The sequence below is a fragment of the Castor canadensis genome, chromosome X (genome assembly GCF_047511655.1).
Source record: "Castor canadensis chromosome X, mCasCan1.hap1v2, whole genome shotgun sequence".
In the NCBI taxonomy this organism is placed as follows: domain Eukaryota; kingdom Metazoa; phylum Chordata; class Mammalia; order Rodentia; family Castoridae; genus Castor; species Castor canadensis.
This window is the reverse complement of record NC_133405.1, coordinates 82,717,150-82,726,566: the sequence shown is the minus strand read 5'-3', so window position 1 is coordinate 82,726,566 and position 9,417 is coordinate 82,717,150. Positions and strand designations below refer to the sequence as shown.

The following is a 9,417-nucleotide window of genomic DNA, read 5'->3' as shown; positions in this document are numbered from 1 at the left end:
AACTGCACATAGACCCCAGGTCTTCCTAATTCCAAACTAAAGTTCTCTGTAATGCATTGCTATGTGTCCTGTCCTCATTTTCTAGAGAGCAGCTCCATTTTCTTAAGTGAGGTTCCATGACCTTCCACCAAAACTAGTTCATAAGGGTGGGAAAAATGGCATGGATTCTACTCAGAGTGGTCCCAGGTCAGGCCTCAGGAAAATAATTCATTTAAAAATGCATGCCAATAGAATGGAAAAAAAGAACATAGGAACAGGTGCTGGGGCATGGCCCAAGTAGTAGAGCACCTGCGTAGTAAGCCCAAGGCCCTGAGTTCAAATCCCAGTAACACCACCTCAAAAAAGAGTATAGAAACAAACCAAGGGTGTTAAGACAATCTAATGGGGGAAAAATAATCTTTTCAGCAAATGATACCAGGATAACTGGATATCCACATGGCAAAAAATGAGGTTGGACCACTACCCCTGACTAACTATAAAGGTGAACTCAAAATGGATCAAGTACCTAAAGTGAAAGATAAAACTATTTTTCTTGAAAGAAAACATAAGTATAAAACTTCATGATCTTAGGTTAGGCAGTAGTTTCTTTTATTTGTCAGCAAAAGCACAGCAACAAAAGAAAAATGAATAAATCAGACTTAAAGACTTTTGAGCTTCACAAGACACCATTAGGAAAGTGAAAATGTAATCCGTTGAATGGGAGATAATATTTGCAAATCATGTGTCTGAAAAGAGTCTAGTAGTCAGAATATATAAACAACTCTTACAATGCAACAATCAAAAGATAAACAATTTTTTAAAAGCAGGCAAACAATGAAAATAAATAAAAATTAAAAAGAAGGAAAAAAAACGGGCAAAGAGCTGAGAGTTGTGGTATACATCTGTAATACCAGGACTTGGGAGGCTGAGACCTGAGGATGGCAAATTGAAGGACAGTCTGAGCTCCATAGGGAAACCCTGTCTAAAATTGTGCAAAGATTTGAATGGATATTTCTCCAAAGAAGATATACAAATGAAAAAGTACTAAAAAAAAAAAAAGCCATTGATCATTGGAAAATACAAATAAAAACCACCATGATACCATTTCACACCTACTAGGATGGTCATAATAAAAGAGACAGAGTATCAAGTACTGGTTAAGATGCAGAGAAACTGGAGCCCTCAGCCATGGCTTAATGGAGTGTGATATAGTGCAGCCACTTTAGAAAGCAGTTTGACATTTCCTCCAAAAGCTAAGCATAAGCTATGCACCTGTAATCCTAGCTACTCAGGAGGCAGAGATCAGGAGGATTGCAGTTCAAAGCCAGCCCTGGCAAATAGTTCAGGAGATGCTATCTCGACAAAACACTTCACACACACAAAAGGGCTGGTAGAGTGACTCGAGTGGTAGAGCACCTGCCTAACATGAGGACCTGAGTTCAAAACTTAGTACACACAAAAAAAATTAAGCATAAAGTGACCATATGGCCCAACAATTCTATTTGTAGCTGTATATCCAAATAATTCAAAGCATATAGTCGTAGGAAAACTTGTACATGGCTGAGGGTGTAGCTCAGTGGTAGAGTGTTTGCCTAGCACGCACAGGGCCCTGGCTTTGATTCCCCAGCACCACAAAAAAAAAAACCTTGCATACAGATTACCATAGGAGAATTATTCCTAGCAGCAAAAAAGTGGAAACAACCCAAAGAGCCGCCAAGTGACAAATGGATAAACAATACATGGTATGCATGGATATCGCTGTAGTATTTTAATAGTATTGCTGTGCAAGAATATTATTCAACCTTGACAACAATAGTAAAAGAAACCATGCACAAAGGCTGCATATCGTATGATTCTGTTTTCTTTGTGATGTCCAAAACAGGCAAATAAAGAGGAGGAGAAGAAGAGGGAGAGGGATGACAGCAATGCATGTGGGGTTGCTTTTTTTAGGGTAAGGAAAATGTTCTGGAATCAGATAGCGATGGCTGCACTACCTTATGAATATGCTAAACACTCCGAGTTACACAGTTTAAAAGGAGTGATTTTTCTAAAGCCTGTCAGCAGACCATGTTTTTCTCCATGATTTGTTTTGTTTTGTTTTGGGAGGCTTTTTTCTGGTGGGGAGGGGTTGGTTTTGTTTTTTGAGACAGGTCTCACTGTGTAGCCTAGGCTGGCTTCAAACTTGTGACCCTCTGCTTGCTTTGGCAGTAAATGTACTAAAATTGGAACCATTCAGAGATAAGGATGGCCCACGCACAAGGATGACATGAAAACGTTCCATTTAAAAGAAAAAGCTTATGATCCTGTTGCCTTGGCCACCAGCAAAATGGTGAGTTTTGTGGTATGTGAATCTATGTTATTGAAAAAGTGACACTTAAGGAAAATTAGCCTTAAAGGAGAAAAGCATAAAGCTATATTAAAGTTAAAAAAAATCATACTAGGAGAATGACGGAGTGGGTGAATTTAACTAAGATATATTGTAAGCACATTTGTAAATGTCACAATGTACCTCCAGTACAATATGATAATTAAAAATTAAATTAAAAAATAAAATGTGGGAAAAAAAGCACACTAGAAATTTTAAATGCTTTTTATATTGAAGCAATATGTGGTCTCACAGGAAATTGCAAAAGTAATGTCTCTTGAACCCTTTATCCAGCTTCCCACAGTGGTGACACATTGCTGATGGGAATGTAAAGTCACTCTGGAAAATAGTTTGCCCTTTAAAAAAAAAAAGCCTCCACTTGCAGGCTGTGGAGTGGCTCAAGTGGTAGAGTGCCTGCCTAGCAAATGTGAGACCCTGAGTTCAAACCCCAGTGCCACCAACCGCCCTCCCTTCAAAAAAAAAAAAAAAACCCTAAAACTTGCAATTACCACGTAGCTCAGCAATTGCACTCCCAGGCATTTATCCCAGAAAAGTGAAAAAAATAAAGCTGCTAAAACATCTAAAAATTTTTGAGTTAAGTGTAACTGGCTTGACATTCCCATCAGCAATGTGTGATTTAGTTTCTGTGTCTTAGATGTTTGATATTGTCATTTTCCTTTTTTAAAATTTTTATTTCTCATTGTGTTTTCTTTGACCTTTTTTTGTGTGGGGGGGACTAGAATTCGAACTCATGGCTTCACACTTGCAAAGCAGGTGCTCTACCTCTTGAGTCACAGCTCCAGTCCATTTTGCGCTGGCTATTTTGGGAATCCCGAGAACTGTTTGCTCAGCGTGGCCTCCTGATCTCAGCCTCCCAAGCAACTAGGATTACAGGCGTGAGCCATAGCACCCCACTCTTTTAGCCTTTCTGATACAAGTGAAGAGATACTTCAATGTAGTTTTAACCTGCACCTCCTAATTGCTAGCAATGTTGAACTCTTTTCCATGCTGCTGTGTCTTCTGTACATCCTCTTCAGTGTCGTATCTTCATGTCTTTTACCCATTTTCTAAATGGATGTTTTTACTGTTGAGTTTTATGAGTTCTTTATATGTTCTAAATATTAGTCCTTTGATAGGCACATGGTTAGCCGATCTTTTCTCTTTGTCTGTGGCTTCCTTATTCTTTACAATAGGACCTTTTGTAAAGAAAAATAATTCTTAGTTTTGATGATGCCCAGTTACAAAATTTTCTTTTATGAATTGTATGATTTTACTTTTGAAGCTGTAACAAATTACCACAATCAATGATTTCAAACAACTCATTTATTAGTTCAGGAGCTTAGAGGCTGGTAAAGGGGTCTCAGTGGGACACAATCATGGTATTGGCCCTGGAGAGTCCATCCCCTTGTCTTTTCCCGTTTCTGGTGGCTGATCACATATCTTGGCTGATGGCCTTCTTTCAGCAAAGGCCTTTCTCCACCTCTGCTTCTGTCATCATGTCTTTTCTCAGTCTCAGCTTCCTGCCTCCCTCTTACATAAACTTTTGATGACATGGGGCCCACACAGGTGAGCCAAGATGATCCTGAGGATCCAAGGTCATCAAGATCCTTAACTTAATCACGTTTGCAAGGTCCCTTTAGGGAAGGTACTAATTGATATGTTCTGGGGATTAAGGCATGACCATCTTTGGACAGTCATATTTCAGCCTACTATATGGATCTTGCTTTTGGCGTCATGTCTACAAACTCTTAGCCAAACCCTAGGCCTCCAAAATTTTGTCTTATGTTTTGTTTTGTTTTTGAGACAGGACCTAGAGGCCAGGCTGTTCTCAAACTTGCAATCCTCCTGCCTCAGCCTCTCAAATGCTGAGATTACAGGTATATCCGACCATGCCTGGCTTCTATGGTTTGTTTTCTAAAAATTTTTCTAGTTTCACATTCTGTATTTAATCCCCTGGTCTATTTTAAGTTAAGTTTTGTATAAGGTGTGAGGCATATTCACATGATACAACAGTGGATCAACAAAGAAAAGCTGTGCAATCATTTTAATCAGTGCTAAAATAATCATAAAATACAATCAAATGTTCATTCCTGATTAAACTCTTTTTAAAACCTAGAAGTAGAAGATACTTCCATAATATCAAAACTGGTATTTTCAAATTCCAGGCCAAAGCAAGTGAAACAGAAATGAAAGGAATAAACATAGCAAGAGAATTCTGTTTAGAGGTGAGGACTTTTTTTTGGTGGTATTGGGGTTTGAACTCTAGGGCTTTAGGCTGGCTGAGCAGGTACTGTACTGTGTAAGCCACACCTCCAGCCCAGTGAGGCCTTTTTATCTCAAATCAAATCCTCACAGTAGCCCTCAAACTCATGTTTACACTGACACAACTTGATGTTGCTGAAGTCTGAGTGAGCTAGGGGAAGGCCAGTATGAATGGTGTAGGAGGGGTAAGCAGACGTCGTCCTTACATAAGGTTTTGTAGCTCTGGGCAAGTACTTTGAACACTATGCTGAGTTAGGTGGCAAACCACTGAAAAGTTTAAATGGGGAAATAATGAGATCTGATTACCTCAGCAATACTCTTCACTTATTTTGATCAGTTTTCTTCAAGACTAAACATCCTTCCATTTGCCCCAATATATGAGAAATGTCAAATCAGTAAAAACAATCAACAATTCCTTATCTCAACTAGCAAAAATGTTATCCCATTCTTATTATTACTTATGTCTTCTCTTCAGCAAAATTGGAGAAAAAGGGCAGAACAGGTTCTGCCTGGAAGCAAGGGGGAGAAATGACCCAGACAATGTATGCACATATGAATAAATGAATAAAGAAAAAAAAATAAATAAATAAAATAAAACAATCAACAAGAGCTATGACTTAAAATTGAAATACGGGAGCCAGGTATGATGGTTCATGCCTGTAATTCCAGCACTTGGAAAGCCACAGGATACCACATTACTGAGCAGGTGCAACCTCAGGAGAAGTGAGTCTAGAGAGTCAGTCCAGGTACATTTCATGAATATAATTGCATTTTCTTATGTGTTTCATTAGTACTAGTCTTGGTAATCTGGTTCCAGAATAATCCACAATGTAACTGCTTGCATCTGAAAGTTCAATGATCTGTATTGAAATAAGAATGAAATTCACTGGGCGCCAGTGGCTCATGCCTGTAATCCTAGCTACTCAGGAGGCAGGGATCAGGAGGATCGCAGTTCAAAGCCAACCCCAGGCAAATAGCTCAAGAGACCCTATCTCGGAAAAAACCCATCTCAAGCTGATGGCCAGTGGCTCACGCCTGTAATCCTAGCTACTCGGGAGGCAAAGATCAGGAGGATCGAGGTTCAAAGCTAGCCCAGGCAAATAGTTCGTGAGACCCTATCTTGAAAAAAAAAAAAAAAACCCTTCACACAAAAGGGCTTATGGAGTGACTCAAGGTGTAGGCCCTGAGTTCAAGCCCCAGTACTGCAATAAATAAATAAATAAATAAGCATAAAATCTACAACTCCCCCTATTCCACAAAACCCTATTATACAAACTAACAGATCCAAGGGAGAGTACATAGTGAGTACCTGCGAGACCTTATCTCAAAAAACAACAAAGAAAGATAAACAGTATTTTAACTTCACTCCATTGACGGATAATGAGCCAAGCAATAATTTTGGCCAAAAAAAAATTGTCTTTCTTGAGCCAGGTGACAGTGGCTCTTGCCTTAATCCTAGCTACTGAGGAGACAGAGATCAGGAGGATGGTGGTTTGAAGCCAGTCTGAGCAAATAGTTCATGGGTGTTTTCAAGATTCAAAAATACCTAACACAAAACAGGGCTGGTGGAGGGTTTCAAGTGGGAGGGCATCTGCCTAGCAAGCATGGGGCCCTGAGTTCAAAGCCCAGTACCACAAAAAAATTGTGTTTCTTAAGAACACATCAAATAGACATCAAAGGAAGACATTCCATCCTGAAGAAAGTGTACATCTGGTGTGACAGCTACAAGAAACAAGGTGGTTGCTGCAACATCGCAGGGGGTGGGGGTAGGGAGTGTTGGGGGTAGAGGGGTGGGGATGTGTACCTGCAGTCCTAGCACAGATTGTTGTAGTTCCTGGCAAAGTTAGGTGAAATCAGTGAAGTATCAATGAAATAGGACTGTAACAAATTCACAGTACTAATAAATACAAATGAACACCCAATGAAACATTTAGAAAATCAAAACAATATACATAAATATTTTTTATTTGAGCCTACTTTGTTTCTTGTTGCTGCTGCTGTTCTTTGGAGCTGGGGATTGAACCCAGGGCCTTGTACTTTGCCTCTGAGCTATATCCAAAGCCCCAAGTCTTCTTGGTTCTAATAGAGAGCTCCCAGCATGTGGGTTTCTAGATTTTCATTTTCCTTCTACACATACCACTTTACACATAATTCCACATAAGTTTTTTGCCATGGTTATATTTTTGGAGGTGAAACAATTTTATTTCTCAGTTGTTTTTAAAACTACAAAGACTGTTTTCTTTATATAAAAACATTGGTATGGGAACCCATACTTTCTAGAAGATAGCACAGTTCCTCTGAAAGAAAAATGCACCTCATAATATGGTTTCAGAGAAGTTGCTTGGAAAAAACTCACGTGTGGACAGACTCCTAAACACACTTTGCATCGTTGGTTCACAGCACAGATTATTGTCATCGGTATGTGTTCATATGTTCTGTCTGATATGCATGATAATAACCATTATCATTTGGGGCTCCATTGCTTCATCAGCCTTTTCTGCAGGTCTGTGTTGTGGTTATTTTTGATTTGTTGATTCAGTTACAATTGTATGATTCTCAGATAGATAGCTTATTACTCTGACATTTAATGACTTTTACAATGACAAGTTTTCACTTGCCGTTTTTGCTTCTGAAAAAAGTACATTAATAATACAAGGGAATTTCACTCTGATAATTCAATGCATGCATTCAGTATACCTTGAACAAGTTCCCCCCACACTTCCTCCCTCTTTCAAACAGTGTTCAGAGGGTTTCATTAGCCAAAAAATGTACTTGGAAGGTCCTGAGGGCAATAAAGGATGCCTGCGTTTACTAAAGCAATATTTAGCAGAAATATTTTCTGTTATATTTAATATCCTCATTCCAACTTTCAACAACTGGTATTTTTTAAAGTTGAGGTATAATTTACACATAATATAACTCATCTCTTGCTTTGAACTCGTGATCCTCATGTCTCAGTGATAAGTTTTTAAGAAAGGATATATTTGGATTTTCTTTTTATTTATTTCCACAGTGTGAGATGAGTTTTCAGAACACATTGCAATGCATTCTTATATCACACCAATAAGATCTGAGTTTACCTTAGGACAGCTTAATACCTGAATTTCATCCAGGAACCAATAGACTACAAGGTACTTGCAAACAATATGGTTGTTTACTTTAGAAACTCAAGCGAATAAACTGAGAGATTGTTAGGATTGATAAGAGAGCTCATTCAAGTACCTAATGCAAGATAACAGATTCAATAATCTATTTTTCCTGTATACTAATAGCAACCAATTAGAAACCATAAAGGGAAAAAGATCTACAAAAACTTACTGAGACATATACAGAATTCTGTGAAGAAATAGAAAGATATACCAGGTTCCTAAATGAGGAGATTTCATGTTGTTAAGATACTATTTCCAAATTAAATGAAATGTTTTACGTACTTAAAATCCTAGTAGGATTTTTCTTGGAACTTGAGAAATTTATTCTAAAATTCATCTGAAAGAGTGAACAGTCAAAAATGACTAGACAGCCAGGTGCTGGTGGCTTATGCCTGTAATCCTAGCTACTTGGGAGGCTGAGTTCGGGAGGATCCCAACTGGAAAACAGCCTAGGCAAATAATTCGTGAGACCCTGTCTTGAAAACAACCAGAGTAAAATGGACTGGAGGTGTGGCTCAAGCAGTAGAGTGCCTGCTTTGCAAGCACAAAGCCCTGAGTTCAAACCTCAGTCCCACAAAAAAAAAAAGTCGCTAGGCACAATGAGAAGGAGTTAGCCCAGCTAGATGCTGACAAACACTAAAATAGGATAGTGGCTAGTGCTGATGCAAAATAGACACATAGTTTAATGGATGGGAATAGAGAGTCCACAAACAGATGTGTGTGTATGATACGTACATGCATACCTCTAAGCACATGGATACTGAACACGGGTGAAAGAAGCCTCACACATAAGGAAGGGGTAGACTCTTCAGTAAGTGGTGCTACAGGGGGAAAGTTATTATTTTGGGAAATGAGATATCGTGTCATTTCATATTGCATGCCTAAATATATTTTAGTTAGATTAAACAGTTTCATTTAAATCTTCAAGTCATAAAATAGAAGAGAATACAGAGAACCTCTGAAAACAGGCTTAGGACTTAGTGTTCCTCTGTTTGCAACTTCTTCATGATATCGTCCCTCAGGAGAAGATGGAGGGGCCATCCTCAAGGTCTACAAAGGTTTTTCCTTGACCCAGATGCTTTCTAGGCCAAAGCAGGACCCCAACTCAATGACACAACAATATTATTCAAATGTGTGGCAAAACCAAGGGTCAAGGTCCCATAGAATTTGTGGAGCTGAAAAGAATTGAAGTGTCAGTCCAGGCCTCCCTCAGCAAGCCTCCCTCAAGTTCCATAGGCCCAAGCTCACTTCTGTCCTGTGCTGCAGTAACAAGAACGTATCAAGGATACGTACCAGGAGAGTGGACAGGGCCTGGAGGGAGGGCAAGTGGATGGGGAAGGTTCCTGGACTGAGGACCATCAGACTCACTGCTGCCCCTGAGATCCCAGGCCCAAGGGGATCCACTTTTTCTGGCATATGTCTGAAGAAGAGCTCTAACTTTTTTAAAATTTTTTTATTGTTGTGTTGGGAGTACATTGTGGCATTTATTTTTAAGGCCTAAACTCTGGCTCCCAAGACCTGGTGCAGTTATTTTTTTCTTTCTTGCCAACCAGTTTTCCTATGTTTTCCTTAGTAACTGTGAGAAAACAGAACTTAGGGCTGGCCTGGGTCAGGGTATGGGTGAGTCAGAAACACAGCAGTCACGCTGATGGCTAGAGGAGG

At 39.3% G+C, this 9,417-nt stretch overlaps 1 non-coding gene across 1 annotated transcript; it reads left to right on the top strand.

Annotated features, from left to right (window-relative positions):
* The first annotated feature begins 2,175 nt into the window (after window positions 1-2,175).
* Window positions 2,176-2,278, top strand: LOC141420099 (U6 spliceosomal RNA). Its single transcript, XR_012444793.1, has one exon. It is a non-coding gene; the product is annotated as a U6 spliceosomal RNA (small nuclear RNA).
* The last annotated feature ends 7,139 nt before the right edge of the window (window positions 2,279-9,417 follow it).